Raw genomic sequence first — 24,019 nt, forward strand, 5'->3', positions numbered from 1 at the left:
CTATTAGAAAGGGTAACATCAGAAACTCTTATGGTGACCTTAGATATCAAGAGTTTATTTACTAGTATCCCGAATGATTTCGGTATAGAGGCAGTCAGGAAAAATCTCAATCAGTATGACTATATTAGTAACAATGAGCAGTTTGTCATATGCACTTTGCTTGAAATGATATTAAATAATAACGTGTTTATGTTCCGAGATAATGTATATAGGCAGGCATGGGGGGTTGCCATGGGCACCCCTTGTGCAAATGCCTATGCGAACATAGCAATATATGAGTGGGAGAGGGAACATATATTTAATGAAGAGACCTTTATTAATAGAGCTATTTACTATAGGAGGTTTGTAGATGATATTATCCTCTTTTGGAATGGGACCTTAGAATCCCTGCAGGACTTTGTGGAATATATGGGGAATACAACCTCTTTTTTGAGTTTTACACATGAGGTTTCCTTGACAAGTGTAAATTACCTTGATGTCTCTATAGTAAAAAGCAGTGAGAATGTTTTTCTTACCTCTTTATACAGGAAGCCCTGTTGGAAAAATGGGATATTACACTATGAGAGCATGCACCCTAGACACATCTTCCCCAATGTGGTTAATAATCAGATGGATAGAGTTGCTAAACTCTGCAATACTGACAGTGAGAGAGAACGTCTTTTACATCTCCAGGGGCAATGCTTTATGAATAGAGGGTATCCCACTCATTTGGCTATGAACTATAGAGGCAGTCATATGAATGTTCCCGAAACTAACTTTGGGAAGAGATATAAGTATCACCATCAAATTAGATCACAGAAGGGCAAGGTGCAATATGATATTAAATATACCAATGATGTCAAGTATATTAAAGAAATTTTGGCCAGGAACTGGAAATTATTAAGTATGAACAAGGAATTATTGAGTATAGTAGGCAAATATCCAACATTTATATATAACAACTGTTTCAACCTAAAAAGGATGTTGTGCAAAGAAAAAATTTCATGCATACCTATAGATGTGAGAACTAACTATAGATTAGGAACATTTCCTTGCAAGAATTGCTGTATATGCAAGTATATCACTAGAGAACAGCAATATGTGGATAGGAAACTGGGTGTGATTTTTACACCCAATTTTTATGCAACGTGTGACACCACTAGTGTAATTTATTTAGCCACTTGTAATAGTTGCGATGCATTTTATGTGGGCCTCACAACACGCAGATTTAAAGATTGTGTGTACAACCACATTTATGATATACGTAAAAAGAATGATAATAATGTATTGGCTCGGCACTGTCAGGAGTTTGTGACTCATGGCTTTAGTTTCAGGGTGCTTCAAATTTTGTACCCTAACAAACCTGAAGGTGACATATTAGGAACCCTTGAATTATATGAATTAAGATGGATCTTGACACTTAGGGCACATTTAGAACCTGGCCTTAATACATCAGTTAGTATAAGACCAGCTCTTTTATAAAATTATGTTACTTCTCTAGTTAGAACTGTGACATATATTAGCTATTTCATGTGTACAATATATGACATATTTATGATGATTTATTGCATATGAGTGAGTTGGTTTTAGAGTAAGTAAGTATATTTGTTCGGCTGGAATGTTATGATTTTTAACCTGCATCTTTTGTCCTCTATACATATATTTTCCTCCCCCCCCCCTTTGTGTCTTCTTTCCCTTCCTTCTTCCCTTCTTCGTGTCTTCGTTCCTTTCCCCCTTCCCTCCTCATCTTTCCTTCCCCATTCCCTTCACTTCCCCTTCCCTCTCTCCCCCCCCTCCCCTTACTCTTCCCCCCCAAACAAACCCTTAAACCAACCCCTTCAACCCTTTCCCTTATTCCCTCCCTTCTTCCCCTTTCTCCCCCTTTTCTTTTCTACTTTTTCTTTATTTTGTCCTTTTTCATTATTCATCTTTCTCTCTTTTTTCTTCTTTCTTTTACTCATTTTTCCTAGTTAGCACTCTTAGTAGATTGTGCAGTGTGATTGTGCAGTATGATGTTATCTACTTTCTAGTAAGAATGCCATACAATTTAATCAAATACTTAGGGTTTCAAGAGTTTTTACTTAATAGCTTTAATAATAATTTTTGATTAGATTTGATTTCTGTTTTTATATATTTTTATATGGTATGCTTATACGATATATAAATTTGTGCATGATGTCAAGCTGGTATACTGCTGTTCTTAACAACAAAAGTTCCTACTATTTCTAATTTGCATAATTAATTGGGCCTTTGCCGCCAATTTGGCTTATTAAATAGGGTGTGTTTGTGTATATATACTGATGCATTTTTAAAACTATTATAACCTGAAGAAGCGCACTTGTTAGTGCGTGAAAGCGCTTGTTTTTATTGAAATAAAACAGTTTTCATCATCATCGTGGTGGTTCCAGTAATTTGTTGGAATACCGGAAGATTGCCAAATTCCAGTAATACCAGCCACACAGGTACAAAACGCACTCTCTAAAGCCAAGAATACAGCATCCATGGGACCAGATGACATCCCAGACTGTGTACTATATGAACTACAATATGAACTGGCACCTCACCTAAGTGTCATGTTTAATCATAGCCTCACCTCAGGTTTCATGCCCACTGAGTGGCGCAGATCTACAGTTATCCCAATCCACAAGGGGGGGGGATCTACCTTGGATCCTGGAAACTACCGTCCCATCATTCTGACAAGCCTTATCTGTAAGGCCATGGAGCATATTATCATGGAACAAAGACATTGGCAACCTTCAAACACTGGACCCCACCCAGTTTGGGTTTGTGAAGGGCCAATCTTGTCTCCTGAACCTGATTGACTTCTTTGAATCAGTCTCCAGAGCCATTGACAAGGGTAAGGTGGTCCACACAGCCTATCTAGACCTTGCCAAGGCCTTTGACACCATCCCCCACTCTGGAATCATAGATAAACTTACTAAGTTGGGCATTAATCCCTATGTCACCCAATGGGTTGCTAAATGGCTTACTGATAGAACCCACACTGTAAAAGTAGCCGACTCCAAATCCAACTCCAGACAAGTGACAAGTGGAGTACCTCAGGGTTCAGTCCTGGTGCCGCTCTTGTTTGGCATCTACTTCTCTGAAGTACAGGTCAACACTAAGGGACTCTGGCTAACAAAGTTTGCAGATGACTGCAAACTGGGAGCCATTATTGAATTCCCAAATTATGTGGATACTCTACAAAAGGGCCTTACAGAAACAGATGCTTGGTGCCAGAGCCATGGGCTCAAGCTCAATGCCAAGAAATGTATTGTTATCCCCTTTGGGAAAAAACATGTATCCATGAATTACCATATAGGTGGCAGTACACTAAACGCAGAAAGTGTGATAAGAGACTTAGGAACACAGGTGGACAGTGGTCTCACCTTCGATAACCAAATCGCCACAACAGTCAGGAAATCCTTCTATGTGGCACACCTCATCACGAAGGGCTTTTCATCGAGAAAAAAGGAGGTCATTGTCCCACTGTACTCATCCCTCATTAGACCCATTATAGAATACAATGCCCCATTTGGTATGTACCTCTCAAGACATCTGCAACAACTGGAAAGGCCTCAGAAATACCTCACTAAAAGAATCACAGGCCTAAAGCAGATGCCCTACGCTGACCGCCTTAAAAAACTCCAGCTATACTCTGTCGCATATCGTCTACTCAGAGGCGATCTCTGCTTAACATACAAGGCCATGTCAAACCCAGAGCTGTTGGACATGCTACACTTAAAGAAATCCCAATCCCTCAGAGCTACACGCCCAGGGATCTAAACCTTGTCATCACAATAAACAAAACATGCTGGAGGGATAGGTTCCTGACCCAGAGACTCCCCAGACTCTGGAATAGATTGCCCATACATGTAAAGCAGAGTGCCTCTTTGGACCTCTTTAAGAGGAACCTTGACGATTGGATGGGAGAAAGGAAATTCACCCCAGGGATCACGTCAGTCGCCCTGCTAGACAGGGGTCCAGGAAAGTAAATAATGTGGGAAGAAATAGCCAGGGAATTGTTATGGCTAGGCTTGTATAGGCCCTAGGGCTGATAGCCTAGTACCAACCTATGAACCTATGAACCTATGAACAATGGAGTGCACAAGTGGACAGACTCTTCATCTTTGGCTTCATGGCTTGTTAGTTACAAGTCTTTTTCCAGTCACCAAGGTACTGATAATAACTTTATATTTAATGACCGGGATGTTGAGAAAGACAGTGAAGTGTCTTATAGAGCCAATATAAAAAAAACTCACTGATTTAATTTACAAACATAAAACTCTGGGTATTGACAATTGTTACTTGCATGACTGTATTAAAAGGGGTATAGTACCCAAAGGATTGCATTTTTATAAGTTTCCAAACAATGTAGTGGAAGGTTCCCCCTTTCACGAAGAATTGTTGAGTATTTTTGACCGTAGTGGTTTTGAAGTCATGAAAGCCCTGATTAAAGAAAATAAAAGGATTATGGGGCAAGTATATCAGGAGATGGAATACATTAATGAAGTAGTGACCAATGATCTTATGTTTTCTGTTGAAAATGAGAAGAGAAAATATTTTATTATTAAGCAACAGGTGGAAGAAAAATGTCATGTTATTTTTAAAAGGAAGTGTGGCAAAATAGATAGGGATTTGAGGGATTACAGACAGAAAAAAGCATACCCATACCCTAGGAATGACAAATTTGGTCGAAAAAATAATTTTTTTGATAAATCTGGACCACAACACAGTACTTATTCCTCTTCTTTTCCACCAGGGGGACACAATGCCTGGGACTCTATGGACCATAGAGTGATCTACAGTGATTCAGGGATGGGGGAACATCAGGATTCAAACAATACTGAATTCCCTGAACTTAGGAGATCAGATAGGTTAAGGCATAAATCCCCTGTGCGGTATTTTTACAGGGGTCCCCCAAACGGCACGAGATAAATAAGAGTGGTAGCCAGGAAGGGGGACTAGCCAAAATGTTGGACCAATGGAGTACAGGGAATATTACTGTGGATGGACCATGTCACACCCTACATGACTTTAAAATGTGATTAAACCTGCTGCTGCTTACACCTACAGGCTCGTGTTTTTTTATTATTACCTTCTGCCTCTTTGGGTGCCTGTTGTGGTTTTATAATTTAATATGGCTAAATTTCCTACTTCTCTATTTGTTTAATCCTTCTCTTTAATGTCTTCACATATATTGTCCCTATGTAGTAAACCTGAGATAACCAGATCTACCTTATTCTTCTTGTATACATACTTCTTTCTCTTTCACAGTCTGAGCATATGCAGATTTTTATACACGTGATTTATGCATTGCTCCAGACTCTGTTGTTGTGGGGACTTGAAATATTGTAATAGAGACCAGGTATACCACACTAAAATATATTTGCATAAACTTTCATATATTTTATTAAGAATAATAACTGACTACCTTAATTTACTTTTTTAACTAATAACTGGCACATATAATTAATTCTCCATATTTGTTACCTAATCCTATACAGTACTGCTATTGTTCCATTGTATCTAAATGCTACAAAGAATTATGTCTTTCTGCTGCTGCACTACTGTATTGTATTAGTGTTATTGTGGAGCTTTTCTCCTTGGGCCTCTACTGAAAATTTAGAAGATATAAGATATATATATATATATATATATATATATATGTGTGTGTGTGTGTGTGTGTGTGTGTGTGTGTCTGTATATATATATATATATATATATATATATGTGTGTATACTTCCTACCCAAACTTATATCTTCTGTTATGAACTTGCATAATACTATAGCATTTCATGTCATGGTTAACTGAGCTAACAATCCTGAACATTCTGACATTTTGAAATATTATAAAGTCTAATTGTTGATTTATTAATAATGTTTTCTAAAAAATAAGAAGTATTTTTAAAGATAAATATGTGGTGGGCTGTGTGCATTTGTTAAATAATATACTTATTTGTTTGGATGGTTAACAATCAAGGCATTGACTTCCAGAAACTCTGACATGAAAAGTGAAATGTTGGAAGCACTCCATTTATTCTACATAACTGACTGCACAGCTCTGTTAAAAGGAAATGCCCTTGCCCCAGTGGTTATTTTGGATTTGATCTCTCAGTTACAATAATTATGCATCTAGGATGTGGATGGCACAACCTCCTACATGAGGGTGCAGGAGGCTAGATCCTGAGCAAAAATATTGTTTTTGTCTTCCATCTGTAGTTTAATTTTTTCAGGTTTCTAGCATTACTTTTTTCATGTTTTTCAAACAATTATTCATTCCACACAACTCTGCCAAATGATTCTCCTTCCTGGTTTCAGTTGTTCCATTTATTCCTCCATATGGGGTAAGAGCCTGACCCATTCAATACTCAGGCAGGATGAGACACCTCTGGCTGACTCATTTTTTGCCTAGGGTGAGAGCGTCATCAGCCATTTGCCCTCCAGAGGTGAGAGAAGTTAAGGAGTGTGCCACTCTAAGTTAGATGGATCCACTCCTTTTACCCAGCCTACCCCCCCCCCCAAATGGCAGCTGTACCTTCTGCTATATTCTGCTGGTTTGGAAACAGAATGGCTGAAAATCTGAACTTATAAACTAAGCCTGAGACCGTCATTTCTTGGAATATTTTTTTCCTTCAAGATATGGTGATCTCAGGTTTGGTGCATATAAGTTCAAAGGCTGTGGAGGGCTTTCCCTCCTCATCAGCAGTGTAGAGGGCTTACCTTCCTGGAAAAAAATTAAAGGAGAAGAACAATGTTTGATAGTCAGTCTAATCCTGCATTGTCCATCTTTTTTCTTCAGTGTGTCAGGATTGGGCATTTCAAGTCCTGATATTTCAGTAGGGAGCAGTCAGTCTGTTTTGTCTAAGTTTGAATCTGGTGCTTTTTCTTAGTTAAGCATGTTTAAATTCTGCTTATAAGATTTTTAATGTGTCATAGCTCTTGTTTATTGTCACTAAGGAATCCCAGCCCTTACACCATTCCTTGCTCAGCTGGAAGCTCCCTTTTTATATCACAGTAAATCTGAGCTGATTTCCTACAAACTATACAATTTACTTCACAAAGGTTAAACCTTTACTTAAATGCTGCCCAAGATAGGTAATTTGAATTCTTCACCAACTACTCTCCTGACGATCAGCCCGTCATGTCAATAGGTGCAGACCTTCAGGTAACCTCCTTAATTAGCACCATGTTGGTGAAACCAAATCCTTCTACCTACTGGTCATTACTCCTACTATTCACCACTCTAACTTTTTGGCCACTGCGGCCAGGACTTCTATTCTCAGTTTAGGCATCCTAGTCTAAAAAGTACAGCTTGGTGGTTCACCTATCCTGCTGCTGCCATCTTGCATTTACCACAACCACATAACTAAACAGAAAAGACACACCTGTACAGCTCTCTAATAGAATATTAAATCTGTCATACTCAGACCTCCCTCTACTTAAGGAATATAAACCTCTCCCATGATACCTGTGGCTTACCTTGCTATGCAACCAGCTCAAAGTTTCTATGCTTTTGCTTTGTTCTAGTGTATTGCTGGTTCCTTTAAAGAACCCTTAAACACATACTGCCATTTTATCAGTCTTTCTTTATTAACTGGGCAGCACAAATGCAGTTTATCTATTTCTGCCTGATACCAGTTGCAGGAGTGGGTATTGCATTTCCAGTCTTATACAAGGTTTTTACTTATTGATTTAATGAATGCAACAGTGAGCATTACATGAATTATTACAGGTTTAAGTGTAGAGTCCACAGATCAAATGCATATCCTCCCTTGACACACACAAAATATAATTTCTGTCAATTCTTGAAGAAAGTCTAAATTTAGATGAACATTATGTATGTGTATGTTGTCTGACAACGATAAGAACTACATCCTCAAGAGCCAAAACAATGCAATAGGAAATAAAAATTCCCCAATTGTAGCTGTTTTTCATTGCTCAGGGTCTACTCTGCAATCATTGCAAACTGTTACTAAATTCCAGTCTCCATCTAAAATCGTTATTCCTTCTTGAAGCTGCAGGATCTCCATAATGACTTACCTTAGATCATCTGTATTAACTCAGGTTCCCAACACATTGAGACCACGTCAGGTTTACACTCTACCCTGCCCCCTTCAGTGTTTAAAAGTTCTCTTCCAAGTCACTTAGTTGATTTTCCGCTCAAATACTCGCCCCTACAGAGATCGGTATAGCCCTCTCCTACATCTCCAGTTTTGACAAGTTGAAAATTAGACAGCCTCATACCCAACCTAAACCAAGTTCACAAGCTTCTTTTCGGACAGGAACATAGTTTGCAGATAGAACTAACTTCTGATTCTCCTGTTGGAATGAGTGCATCTTTTGCAGACAGATAACATGCAGGACTATCACCATCACATAACTAAATACTCTAGCCTGTTTAATCAGCATACTCAATCTGTTTAACCACATAACTAAATCTATTAACATGCCAAGGTAGCATTTACATTTAATAGTGTATTAATGTTTTCTCTCCACAAAGACCATCATATCTATTAGTATAGCACTGAGTTTTCACCCATCCCCTTCCATTTTGTTATGGCATATACTGCTTTAAACAGAGTGCATACATAAATCTACGAATCCCATCAATTAATACTGTTCCAACTACCAAAGCTATTTTTATTCTGACCTAGATGGTCCATATTCAACAAGACACTAAACACTAGACCTTTACATTTCCCTCTCATGTATTTTCTACAGCCCCACATCTAGGCTGGTAAGGTAAATGTGATAGGTGAGAAAGTCAAAACACCATCTCTTTAACAATACAAGTTACAAGTTATACCACTTTGAGCCCCCCCCCACACAACCAACAATAATGAACTCAACAAAGTTCTTCCAATAAAAGATATATCAAACAGTATAAAAACAAAGAATACAGTATCTAATTAATTTTTTTTTAGTTTTATCTGTTTGTCAGCTTGGAAATCCCACAGGACAACTTGTTTCTTTCTAGTGGTGTCCTGGGAGAACTGCCTGCTCAAGTGACTCACTCAGAGTCACACAGTTGAAAATTAAAGTAGAAGGAGTCAAACATTGTACTATGAGCACAGGAAGCCAGCTCATTAATATCTCAAAAGATTAGTCCTCTGCGCAAACTACAAAGATGTGCATTGAAAATAAAGTTTCATGGTTGTCTAATAATCCTTAAAAACTAGGAATTCAGTAACTAACCGTGTAGCATACCATGTACATATTTGGGTTCCTCCTGTCCACAATGGCACAGACTTCAGAAGCTTTTAATAGCAGGTACTGTAGCCTTGGTCTTCTCTGACTAGTTCACCTCTATATCTTGGACTATGGCTGGGCATAGCAAAATTCTACAGCAGAAAAAAAAGTGAGAACGGGAGGATAGTTAGAAACCAAGTCTTAATATCCTTGCTAGGAACCACTGTTGACAACCAAAGTCTGAATTATGCCACTGGGCATTATGGTATTTAGCCTCCTAACAAAGTTATGCCCAGTCATGCAAACTGCATTGCAGTCACTAATGATTCAATAAACCCAAAAAGAAAACTGGAAACACTCTAAAACAACAAATGTTTAATCCAAGTTCAAGTTCGCCACTAAACATTTTCACCTTCAAGGCTTCTTCAGGCAAGATAAATACTATCAATTAAACAACATAACTTAAATACATTTTAAATAGTCACATGACTCTAATTACACCTTCTGATGCAGCATATTTAAATAAGGCTTTAAAGTAAAACTGTCATTAAGACCAGGTGGTACAAACGCTCTCATTCTTAAAATCCATCTCATCTCTTCATTTTCAGTTAAAAGTTTTATATTCCCACCCTGCAATGGTCTATAAATTACTTTTAAAATCATAAACTTAAAACTATGTTGATCACCTTTCTCTATAATGTGTTTACTAAGAACATTTGTAACTACTCTATGTCTAATATCACTGAGATGACAAGCTCTTTAAATTTCCTGTTTGTCATACCCAGATAAAAAGCATCACAGATTTCACACTGAGCTAAAAAATTGCTTGTGTTGCAATTCCCATATGCATGTAAAACAAACTCTCTACCTGTCATGGGATGTGTAATGGATTTCTCTGTGAACATATGCTTGCAGTAAACACAATTCCCACATTTAAATGTACCTCGTTTCACATTTCCTACCTTAAAAAATTCCTTGGGTTGCTCCTTATAACATAACATCTGTTTCAAAGTGTTCTTCCTTTTGTACCTGAAAGCTGGTGGATCCCCTTCTATTTCCTTTAATGCCGGGACATCCCTTAAAATTGACCAGTGTTGCCTAATAATATTTTTTACTGCTTCACTGTTCCTGTTATAGGTGGATCCCCTTCTATATATACCACATTTTATTTACTTGCGGTCCTGCTCTAACTCTATCCTGACTCACACTACCAAAATAGGGCTGAAGCCCTCTGCTTAGTCTTTGCTGTTGTATGCTCCCATTAGCAACATGGACTTCAGACTCTAGGTAACCCCTATTTAAAAAGTAAAAGACCACTGCATCCAATTGTTCGGACATCCTATCATGTACAGTATTTAGTCTAACTACTCGTTGTATCTGATTTTTTATTATATTTCCAAACATAAATGGAGGATGCATGCTATTACGATGCAAGTAACTATTACACTTCACCTTCTTTCTGTATAGTTCTGTATATACTGTACCCTGCTCATCCTTCTTTAATTTTACATCAAGGAACGTAATCTGTTCCTTAGATATATCATGTTTGAATCTTAGAAAAGTAGTAGTTCCATTAACATATAATATAAACTGTTCAAATTCATCTCAATTACCTTCCCACCCAACAAAAAGATCATCGACAAATCTTTTATAGAAATTAATACACTTCTTAAAAGGATTAGTCAAAGACAACACATATGTCTCTTCCCACGTACATGACAATATTCGCATAGGTATTTGCAGCTGCTGTTCCCATTGCTACTCTTTCTTGATAATACAGACTACTGTCAAAAATAAAAATATTTGATGTTAAAACCATTTTAATAGGTCACACAATAGTCTGATCTTCTCAGTATCATAGTCTGAAAACCTATCCGAGAATATTCTAACATATTCAACACCATGTATGTGAGGTATTGATGTAAACAATGAATCAACGTCCATTGTCACCATATGGGAACTAATAGGAAGTTGTCCACTTGACCATTCGTACAACTGCTTTAAAAAGGTGTTAGTGTCTTTTAAAATAGATTCTCTTTTCTCTAATACAGGTCTTAAATTTTTCTTTAGAAACTTAGACAGGGGTTCTGTAACCCACCCACGAGCAGACACAATCGGCCTCATGGGTGGGTTAGTCCAATCCTTGTGCAGCTTAGGTATCCCATAAATAACAGGTATTTTTGGATTTTGTACAAACAAATAGTCAAACATTCTATTATCAAGCTTACCACTATCATGGAAAACATTCAATGCTTCCTTTAATTTGAGACATAAGCGATTACTTCCACTCCTTGTAATGTTACTATATTCATCCTCATGCAACATAAACTTCATTTTTTCCATATAAAAATCGTTACTCATTACAGCAATGCCTCCCCCTTTATCTGCATTTTTTTAATTACAAGATCTGAATTATTTATTTCAAAGTTCTTCTGTTTCTTGTTCTGAGGAAGTCCCCGAGGTGTATACTGGGGAATAAAGTGCTTAACAGTAAAGAGACTGGAGTAACATACTCTTTGTGAGCATTTTGTTTCATGTGTTGGACTTATGGTGTAGCTACTTGCTCATATTGGCACCTTTGAAGTTTTATTAGTTTTCCCAATGCTGTTTAACTTGATTTGCCAATTGTCACATATAAATAATCTGATTTAATGAAAAACGGTATTTCTGTTTTTGCTAATTAAAGATAATCATATGTTTATTTCTGAGTTGGCGATCTTGCTTAATAGAACAGATTACTATTTTATGTTGTTTTCATTACATTAATGTTGCTTTATTTAGTAGCTAATATGTTGATATTAATTGCAAGTACTCTCTTGATTTTTAATCCATCTCTCATTGGTATGTTTGTTACTAATTGTTTGGTGTTATACCTTGATATTACAGATGTCTTCTGAGAATAATACAAATATATGAAACCATTAACAAAACACACAATGTGGAAGGCACCAGCCACAACCACGATCTTAAACACAACACTAAGTTTATGAGACAGATTAAGTGCTTTTGTCCAGCAGTATACATAACTTCCTCAGAAACTACATAAAATCTTTCATCCCTTCTATTTAAATGTATTTTAAACTAACATCATCAGATTACAAGGTATGTTCTCACCCAATCAGTTGAATGAAATGTTAAACATATGTAAAAATCAATTAAAAGGAGCTGCAAATAAATGAATACATACTCAAATCAATAATCAGTCACAGATGAAATTCTTTTTGTAAAAACATATAATGTGAATACGCATACCCCAGGATTCAGTAAACTCTGTGTAGGGTTCATGTAGAGCATACACAGAGTGTTATCATGTACAGGAAGTAGTGCCTGTGATGGTGGCACTCAATCAATACTACTGAAGCTCTGCATGCTTAAACAAGGTTTCATGGTGCATACCAGTGCATCTGGCAATGAAACCTCTTCATGAATATGGATAGCACTTAACTTCCGTGCATGTTTGCTGCCTGCGAAAGTTGACTGCATGGCAATTTCTTCTCCCTTGTTTGCTATATATTAGGATTATTCTTAATTAATATTGTATACGTAATTGTTTAATAGTCTCTGTTTTTTTCTTTTTACTTCTGAGTTTGCACGATGCACCACCTGCTGCAAATGGCTTTAGCTATGCCTACCTTGTTTGCGTGATGGAACCACTCATGTATCAGACCACCCATGTATCAAACATGACCCAAACATCCAAAAATACAAACCAGATGCCTTCAATTAATAATACTGGGCATCACTGGGCATTGTTCCAACCCAGTAAGTGAGGCTGCGCTATGTTAATAACATAAAGTTAACAATGAATGCTAATATAGGAACCTCATGTAAAAATCCTGTGGCGACAGGTGGTAAGTCTTGGACTGGAGTGCAGATGGTCCTGGGTTGTAGTACAGGGTATGCAAACTTTTCTTATACTGTTGTAACATTGCAGATTATACAAATAAAGCATTACATACACAGGTGTTGTCTCCACCTTCTTGTGGCAAGAGCTGAAACTTTAGGACTACTGTACACATGGTCCTGGGTTTGAATACTGTATAGTCCATACACATTTTACTTTATTTTATTTACTATATTTTGTTCAACGTCACATTATATTTACTCTCACTTATAATACCTGGCATAGTTTTGCTGATATGACAATGTTAATGAAAGTATAGTTCTGCTCTCCTGTTTGAATAACAGAGTTGCACAAGTGTCTGGATATAAAATAACCTTGGAATTGCATTGCTTGAGAGTGTGCACCATCTAGTTTGTGATACATTTGAAAAAGCTGCGCTCCACTTACCATCACACAAACAAATGCACTTGGCTTACTGTGTTTGCTCAATGTTAAGCGGAGCGCAGGTTTTTCAAATGTATCAAAATGCAGAGATTGCACACTCTCAGTAAGTGTAATACATGGAACTGGCAGGAAAACATAATATTTAAAGTGGAATTGGCAGGAAATGCATAGTAGACATTGAAAATGATCTTTTGTGGGCATGGCTGGTGTTGTTGGACAGGGTGTGCACTTCCAAAAACAGTGCTGGGGTGTTCAGGAGTCCAAGGTCTTTGTTGGGCTCCTAGTTAAGGAACATGGCCCTCACTTCTTGCAGGGTAACTATAGAGGCTCTCAGTAAAAGCCTGAAGCCTGGACTAGTGTGATTCTGGCTTTGTCCTGTGCAACAGGTGTCCCATGCACTGTACAACAATGCCATCATCACTATGACGATCTCTGAAGGAGGAAACAGGACACCCTTAATTGTTGGATCAGGGAATGTCAAGCAGGGGAACACCCCACAGATATGTATACATATAAATTACATTAACTAATTGCAAATATTAAAGATGAATATAGTCAAGACTGGTATTCATAATATAATTATTTTTTTCTCTTCTTTTTCCACAGCTGCAGAAGAGAGGGCCTAGAATGTGAGGCCTCATACAGTGCAACTGATAAGGATGAGAGAAGCATGTGTTATGTAAGCATAAATATATAAAGTACTGCTATTGTAACCTTAACAGTTAAAGATGGATTAGTTCTATCATATGGATGAATAAAACTGAATTGTAGATCTTAACTGTAAAAGCAGGTATGCATGTATTAGTCTGTGGCATAGCTGTCAACTGCCCATATTTTCGCTGAATATTCAGAATTTTGACTCACTCTTTTGGTCTGTTCCTCATAAGATTTATGGTTTTCTGGCAAATAATTGAGATTGAAGTCACTAAATAATGAATGTTAAAATGTGGGTTAAGACAAATCCTATGCAACTTTCCAAGTTTGTAAGAGCAATATTTGAAATCTATCCCTATTCTTGGGTCATTGTACCCCTATTATTTTATGACATGACTGGATATCTTGCTCCAGGAGGCTGACAGGTATGGTCTGTAGCACAAACCAACAGCTGCACATTCTCAGATAACAGTGAACATGAATCTAAAAATTGGGTAAAATGAAAGTGTGCATGCATTATGCTGTAGTCCAAAAGAAAAGTACAGTATTACAGTATTCACTGGTTGTGGGTTCAAATACCACACTTCCCAAATATGAAACTTACTTGTTTAATATACTGTTGTAGGTTTTCATCATTAAATATACAATACTGTTATGTTTTCATCATTATAGCATTTGAAGTTCAGACCTCTGTACCTTTGGCTTGAATGGCCTGTTGTCAAGTCTAATCAGTGTACAAGGAGCATGCATTTGTGCAATATATACACCCATGAATGATTGCTGGATGCAATCTGATCTGTACTATATTGTGTATGTGTTAGGAACAGGTTAGTATTCAAAGTAATAAAGACATTTCTTAGCAGTTACTAGTGTTAAAAGTAAAATGTAACAGAATAGAGCAAATGTTAATTGTAGAAAGTTTTGTATATTAAGTGTGAATTTACTAATGTTCTTTTTTTCTCTCACCCAACCCATTCTCTTTGTTTTTTATGGTTAACTTTCTTTTTTTTTATTATGTATAATTTTTATTGTTTTGTTGTTACATTTCTTTCATGTGTTATTATTTATCATTGTTTGTAATTATATTATTTAGTATTTTTATAATAATTTGTAATACTGGAAAGGCTCACCCAGGCTCTGCTACAGTTTGCTGTGAGGGAAAGGTTAGTTTGCTTTTTATTTGTTGTATTTTGTATTACTTTATTGCCTTTTTCTATTTTGTATACTGTGATTTGTTTTTTTGGGATTGGTGCTAACATTTTGCTTCTTGTGAGAGAAGAAGCAAAGGAGTATTATATCCCAACAGAGTGAAGCTGTACTGAGACTAGCATTAGTAGTAGCCAGCCAGTAGCCATTCGTGTGACTCCCCTCTTATCATCATTCTTGTCACGCTAATTATTTATTTTTCAGTAAGTACTGCTTGATTTCTTTCTAACTTCAGAATATCTGCTTAAATACTTCATCCTTAAATTTTCAGGATCTAGGTATTAGTTTCCCCTCAAGTGTTTGGTAGTGCTCTGTACAGACTCAGACACCTTGAGTGACATTTTTCCTGGAAAAGGAATATATAAGGAAACAGCTCCAGTACTTAGTAATAATGACCATCCTCCTGGCATGTCTAAAGGTCAGTTCCCTGTGCTTTCTCCTATTAACCTGGTGAACTTGAGCATTCTGATTCAGAGTAGCAACTTCCTCATGTACACAGACAACCCTCTCTTCTTACCTCCCAGTACTCAGAGTTGTGAGAGGTGTACTTATATATCCAAATTGGATGCCATGCACTCTCAAGCCAAGACTGGAATAGCTGGTCAAGAGGAGAAGGTCAACACCTGCACCACACCACATGCAACACATAGCCCTCCAGGATACCACCATCACAGCTCTCACATAAAATCACAAACCACCCACCCACCTTCGCATAGGCTCTCAATAGAAATTTACCCAAACAGCAAAGACCTCCAAGGCAGAAACGCACTTGACCACCACAGCACATCACAAACTATAAGACACATATCTCACCTACACAGTGTGCCCCTCAACCTAATCCCCTAAGGCAAAACAGCTTGCCCAATACACTAATCATAGGTGACTCGATAGTGAGGCACACTGATGTCCCACTCACTAGGTTGAATAAGGGGAAGGTAACAGTCAGCTGTCTATCAGGTGCCAGAATCTGACACATAACACACACACTCAGGTCATTCCACAACAAGTACAAGTATGACTCTGTCACTGTCCCTGTGGGTGTGAATGACCTGAGATGCACTTCCCTGGACTACATGAAAAGTGACATGGAGGTGCACATGGATTATGTGGCCTAGACAGGTATGACCCTAGCCCTGAGCAGCATCCTACCATTGCCCAGAATGATACTGTAGTATAAGCAGAAAATGATTGACTTCAACAATTGGCTAAGTTTCTGGTGTCATTCTAAGGGGATCCAGTATCTGTCTGCTTGGGATGACATGACTGACAGACCTCAATGCTTTGCCAGAGATGACCTGCATCTGTTATCCCTGGGTTTCCAGATACTGGCTAAGGCTGTTGCCAACCCTATAGTGCCTTTTTTAGGTGATGTTCCAAAGACCAAATTACCACTGTAACAGCTATAAATAAATGCAATCTGAGGGTCATGCTGCTCAGTGCTAGAAGTCTAAATCTCAAGATGCACTTGCTCGAAGCACTCCTCAGAATGGAGAACATCGACATTTGTGCTGTTACGGAGACATGGTTTAAAGCAGCAGAAAGCACCCCTGTGCTACCAGACTATAACTCATTCCATACCTTTCAGCCCCAGAACATGGATCGAAGGTCCAAAGGCGGTGGTGTCTCCATGTTCATAAAGGATATGCACACCTCCAGACTAGTAGCCTAGCGTAACGCATCTGAGATACTTCAGGTACAACTAACATTGGGTAAGGAGGCAATTCAGGTTGTAGCCTGCTATAGGTCCCCAACCATGTTGCAAGACTCTCGCTCCATGTTCCTAAGTACCCTGGAAACTGTTAGGGTCCAACCCAACACTCTCATACCAGGTGACTTCAACTACCCCTCCATCAACTGGGAAAACTACTCATGCACCAATACACTGGCCCAACGCTTCCTGGAATTCATCAATTCCAGTGCCCTGGACCAGCTCATTCTTACTCCCACTAGAGGAGGCAACATCCTTGACCTGGTTATTACTAACATGGGCAACCATTGCTCTACACCAATAGTCAATTCCTCCCTGGTTAGATCCGGCCACAAATTAATCACAGTGGAAATCCACGTCTCATCCATACCCCCCTGCAAAGATAACCACCATGAACTTCTCCAAAGCTGACTCTGGGATCCTAAAACAGAGGTGGCTAACTTCATGGCACCCATGTCAATGGAAAATAGATGCATGACTGCTGAATCATACACCTATGCACTGTATGAACACATACATAAATGCATGGAACTAGCCATACCCAACAGAACCAAGCCACTCTCCTCAAAAAAAGGAAGCCAATCTGGTGGTCCCCTGCTATTAATAAACTCTGCAACAGAAGGAAGAAACTGTTGCAGAAAAAGGTGAAGTCTCAAGACTGGAAAAACTCCCTTATTAGCCTCAACAAAAAGTTGCGATCCCTCATCAAAACCTCTAAAGCCAGCTATGAAGGCAGAATTGCAGCAGACACTAAAAACAACCACAAAACCTTTTATAGTTATATCAAGAATCTCCATGGCAATGCCCAGGTTTGCTCTGAGTTATTGCACAATGGTACCTCCTATACTGAGCCACCAGATATTGCCAACATAATGGCCGACAGATTCAGTGCCAACTTTACCCTTCTCTCCTCCCTAAAGGATCAATCAAAATACCAGAGGAATGCTAGGCACCCAACATTACTGCAGTACAGGATAAAGCTGCATTGTCCAAGGCCAAGAATACAGCTTCTATGGGACCTGACAATATCCCTGGATGTGTTCTACAGGAACTACAAAGTGAACTGGCACCACATCTGTGTGCCCTGTTCAATCACAGCCTCACCTCAGGCTTTGTCCCTACCAAATGGCGGACTGCTACAGTCATTCCTCTCCATAAAGGGGGAGCGACTACAGACCCTGGGAATTATTGCCTCATTAGCCTGATGAGTCTGATATGTAAGGCTATGGAGCACATCATCATGGACCTAATTAACAAGGATATAGGAAATCAAACTCTAGATCCCACACAATTTGGTTTTGTGAATGGTAGATCATGCCTGCTCAACCTGGTTAACTTCTTTGAGTCAGTCACTAGAGCTGTGGATGAGGGCACGGCAGTTCATACAACCGCCCTCGATCTGGCCAAGGCCTTTGATTCCATTCCCCCACTCAGGAATCATTGATAAACTCACTAAACTAGGCATCAACCCCTATATCACTAGGTGGGTTGCAAATTGGCTCACAAATAGAACCCACAGTGTGAAAGTGGACTCCAAGTCAAACTGTCAACCAGTCATGAGTGGAGTCCCACAGGGATTGGTCCTGGGTCCTCTACTGTTTGGCATCTATTTCTCAGAAGTCCAGGCCAACATAGAGGGACTCTGGCTGACCAAGTTGGCAGATGACTGCAAGCTGGGAGCCATTATTAACTCCCTAAATGATGTAAACATCCTACAGAAAGACCTCATTGAGACCAGTGACTGGTGTCGAATCCATGGCCTTAAGCTTAATGCCATAAAATGCATCATCATCCCCTCTGGGAAAAACTCAGTTCCCACTAATTACCACATCGATGGGAGGCCACTGAACACTGAAGGTGTTATAAGAGATCTGGGGACACAGGTTGACAACAACCTCTCCTTCGACCACCACATTGCCACTGTGGTCAGAAAGTCCTTCTGTGTAGCACATCTCATTACCAAGAGTTTTGCAACCAGGAAGAAAGAGGTCATCATCTCTCTCTACTCTTTCCTCATTAGGCCAGTCATCGAGTATAATGCCCCATTTGGTATGTACCTCACAAAGAGGATCCTAGGCCTTAAACGCATGTCCTACATGGACAGACTAAAAAAACTCCAGCTATTCTCTGTCTCAAATCGTCTACTAAGAGGCGATCTCTGCTTGACTTACAAAGCCATGTCTGACCCAGCTCTGTTAGAAATGCTACATCTAAAGAAATCCCAATTCCTCTGCACCACATGCTCAACCTCATTACCACAATCAACAGAACATGCTGGAGGGACAGGTTCATAACCCAGTGACTGCCCATGCTCTGGAATAGATTTCCCATGCATGTCAATCAGAGCACCTCACTGGCCGTCTTCAAGAGAAATCTTGATGAATGGATGGGAAATAGAAAGTTCACCCCAGGGATCACTCCAGTGTCTCTACTTGATAGAGGCACTGGGAACTAATGTTGGGTGGCACGATGCCAGGGCACTTCTATGAGCTTTGCTTGTAAAGGCTCTAGGGCCATTAGCCTAGTACACACATATGAACCTATTATTATTATTTTAATTTTATTTTTCCATTTGTTTTGGTTTATGTTTTATTTCATTATTGTATTTTAATTTTTTAAAAGGTATTAGTACAGCACAGCAGGGTAGGTTGGTTACTGATGATCCACCTACACTCACTCCATCGGCTCAAGCATCAAGGCCCATCACTTCTGGGCTGCAGCCTGGTGTCACCACTTCTGCCCACCCTGCTCTACCTAGACTCTCAGGTAGTTCTACACCAGAGAATAGGCCTGTGGTCTCTCTCTGGGAGCAGAGGTAGAGGGGGTTAATTTATCACCCAAGCTGAGTTGCCAGGTATGGTGTGTAGGCTTGTGCAGCAAACAGTAGGCACAGTCCTACACCGTATGGAAAGCCTGCTTTCCATCCTGGTACAGAATACCTGGCATAGGCAAAGACAATGGGCACTGCAGCCACTGATGCAGTGATGGAAGCGTGACAACAGTCCATGAGTGAGGACTGGAGTCACACTGTTATCGTGCCTGATGTCCATGGGACCTTAATCTCTCACCCTCACCCCAATCATGCTGTTCACCCCCCTTCTTGTGTCCTTCACCAGCCCTGTCTCTTGTCTTGTTTGTCTTGCCTGTCAGCAAAAGCTTCCTCACCTTCCCAACTTGCCTGCCTCAAATATGCCTGTGTCACTTCACCAAAATTCCTCTCTCCTTAAAAAAAAAAACAAACAAACAAACAAGGGGCACCTGTCCCCCCCCCAAAAAAAAAAAAACATATCTTCCAATACATACACACATGTCTACTTGACACACTTAATTTGGTCCAATTGGCTTCACAACAAAATTATGTTGTTGTCACCCCTCTCTCTGGAGGTGGCAGTCCAAATTCAACTAAGATTCTGTACATGTGATTATTTGTTGCTGCTGACAAAATGGATAGCTATGGTTCTTTCCTACACTCTTCCTGCACATTCCTGCCTTCCTTTCACTTTGTTTTCCCGCACTTGCTCCCGCTTTCACCACTTTCCTGTTTTCCCCATTTCTTTTCTTTAAAGAATCTATGAGTGATGCTGCACAATATACAGCATCGCTAAACAATGGAAAATGGCAGAAGTATCAGTGAATGTATGTAAAAGTATCATACACACTTGTATAAATTATACCTACACCCCATTTTGAACCAAGTACCATCTGCCCTCATCAACAATGCATTAGCCCATTCAGCCACAGAGTCAGTTAATTTGCAGATGTAGTTTATGCAATCAGTAGTAATTGCCACATTTTTCTCTATAAAGCATGTTTGCGTGATGCTGTGCATCATGCAGCATCACTAAGCAAGGCTAATAAAATAATTAAATATCAGGAATGAGAATATTAATGAAATGTATTACCTTCACCTGCATTGCAAACCTGTTGTATGTGGTCCAAAAAAAGGTACTTATCACTACGTGAAGTCAATTACTACCTGAAGCCAAAGATTTACTTAAGTACCAGGTGTATGCAACAGCAGTTTAGTGTGTAATTACCTATTCAGTGTGTAAAATACACCTGCTACTAAACTGACTCTGTAGCACCATCTGTTAAATGCATTGATGGTATCTTGTTTTGGTTCAGATGGTACTGGGTTCAAATGCAGGTGTATCTATTATTTTCAAATACTTTTATGTGTAAATCAAGATTATAAATTGTGATAATTATGAATCTGTGCAATCAGCTGCCTATGCACTCAGTGGAGTAATAATGAAATGTTTGGTGCTACATGGAAGTGGTATCAAATAAATGTTTGTATAACTAATAGTACTTCTTTTTACCGTTGCTTAGCGAAGCTACGCATTGTGCACCATCGTGTACAGATTCTTTAAAGAAAAGAAATGTAGAGACAGGAAAGTGGTGGAAGGGGGAGCAAACATGAAAAACAAAGTGAAAGGAATGCAGGAATATGCAGGAAGGGTGTAGGAAAGAACCATGGTTGTCCATTTCTTCAACAGTAACAACTGATCACATGTACATAATCTTAGCTGAATTGGACTTTTTCCTCCAGAGAGAGGGGTGACAACAACATAATTGTGTTTGTCAAGTAGACATGTGTGAAATGGAGAGCTATGTATGTGGCAGTATTTTTTTTTGGGACAGGTGTCCTTTTTTGTAAGGAGAGAGAAGAATGTTGGTGAAGGAGCATAAGCATGTCTAGGGCAGGCAAGATAGGAAGGTGAGGAGGCATTTGCTGACAGACAAGACACACAAGACTTGAGACAGGGTTGGTGAAGGACACAAGAAGGGAGGTGAACACCATGGTTGGGGTGAGGGTGGGGAAATCATGAACTTATGGACATCAACTTTGGTGACAGTGAGAATCGAGTACTCACCCAAGACTGTCATCACTGTCACCTCACTGTGCTGATGGCTGCAGTGTCTGACATCTGCATGTCCTTACGTTATTCAGAACAATGATGGAGAGTAGTGTCTCCACTCAGTGTAGGCCTGCACTAATCGTGCTTCACACAATCCTACTCACCATATCTGGCAGTTCAGCTTGGGTGATAAAATCACCCCCTCTGCTTCTGCTCCCAGAGGGAACCACAGGCCTATCCTCTGGAGCAAAACTATCTGATGGCCCAGGTAGGGCAGGGGCAGCAGGACGGGTGCAGCCAGGCTGCAGCCCAGAGGTGCTGGGCCTTGGTCCTGTAGCTGGTGGAATGAGTGGAGGCAGATCATGGGGATCCAGCCTACCCTGCTGTGCTGTAATAATAAAATAAAGCATTAAAATACAATAATAAAATAAAACATAACTGAAAAAATGTAAGAAATAAAAAAGGTAATAAAGAAAAACAAATATAAATGATTATAAAAAATACAAGCACAATTAAAATAATAACAAATAAGAAAATAAGTAACAAAGAAATACAAAATTATACATAGCACAAAAATTAAGTAAAAACAACCAAAAATAAAAAAGAAGGAAAAGGGTGGAGTGAGAGGACATGTATACAGTTCTATGACTCTATGCTACTCATACCTCTCTACCTCTTAGTGCAAGAACTGTGGACTAACCCTGACAAAAGGCAGGACAAAGGCCCAAAGATAGTGACATATTTTAAATAATACTCCTATTAAATTAGAAAGTTGCTAAAGTAACAGGGTCTGTTGGAACATAGATTTTTTAGAAATGATTTGAAGTCTGAAACTCAAATGTATGTCATTGTTTAGTGAGTTCAGTCCTCAGATAATCTCAGTGATTTGTCAGAAAACCACATATATTATGAGGAACATGCCAAAAATATGAAATACATATCTGGGCATTCTTCAAAAATCTGAATAAATGAGAAGTGTGATTCTGCTACCTTTACTTTTAACACTATTAACTCTTAAGATATAACTTTTACACTGTTAAGACAACCAAGCTCATAACAGATTAACAATATATTATTGATTGCATCAAGCAATCATGGATATGTGCATATATTGTACATATGCATGTTCCAGTTATACTGATGACAATCTTTAGCAGGCTATTGTTGTCCCTGGCTTATAGGTCTTACATTACATTGCAATACTGATGGAAACCTAAACAGTATTTTATAGTTAGGAAGTGTGTTTTTTGAATCTTTAGCCTCTGACTACCCTGTAATAATGGACTGTTGTTTTATCCTACAGACTAACGCATGCATACCTTTCCTTTACAATTGACAAATGCATACTCAATGTAATATAAGTGGTTAACACAATATGCTGTATTCACTCTTAATGCTAAAATAACAGTACTGTTTGGATGCATACATACCACTTGCGTCTCGCATCCATGCCAGTCTTGCTTCATAAGTTTGCAGAATCAACAGTTTATCTGCACAAACTGTGCAAAAAGTAGAACACAACAGAGTACCATTAAGATTATCAATCCTGAACAAATGCAGCTGCTAACCCATACAAGTAGTGACTGTAAGCAATACTTACACCTCTGTGGAGTGCTGCCAATCCAACACTCCTCGATGCAATGGTTGAGGGCATCCCTCTTCCTCATCCTGAGGTCTCTTTAGTGATTTCTACATTGTTTGCCAGAGTGGGGTATACCGGTAGCACTGGACAAATCCTGGGCTAAACTATTCCATGCATCTGATTTGTAATTGGATCCATGATAACGGTCCTGCAACAGCCGAGGGACCATACTCATTCACCCCACCTTTAAGACTGAAATCTCAAAACCTCTCCATGAGCACAAGCAATATCTAATGCAGATGAAGACCAATCTATAATGATGTTTCCTGCCAATTCAGTTATCATACATAGTGAGATTGCACACTTTTGGATTTTGCAACATTTGAAAATGTTGCTTGCTGCTTACCCTCATGCAAACACAGGCAACATATTTGGGTGATGGTGACCACTACAGAGATGGTAAGCAATACAGACATTAATACATAAGTACATAACTCACACAGGATTAGTGTGTCAGCCATCAGGAAAATAATTATGATATAATAAAT

This window comes from Protopterus annectens, chromosome 11.part0 (genome assembly GCF_019279795.1).
Source record: "Protopterus annectens isolate FY-2018-M chromosome 11.part0, PAN1.0, whole genome shotgun sequence".
NCBI classification, from domain to species: domain Eukaryota; kingdom Metazoa; phylum Chordata; order Ceratodontiformes; family Protopteridae; genus Protopterus; species Protopterus annectens.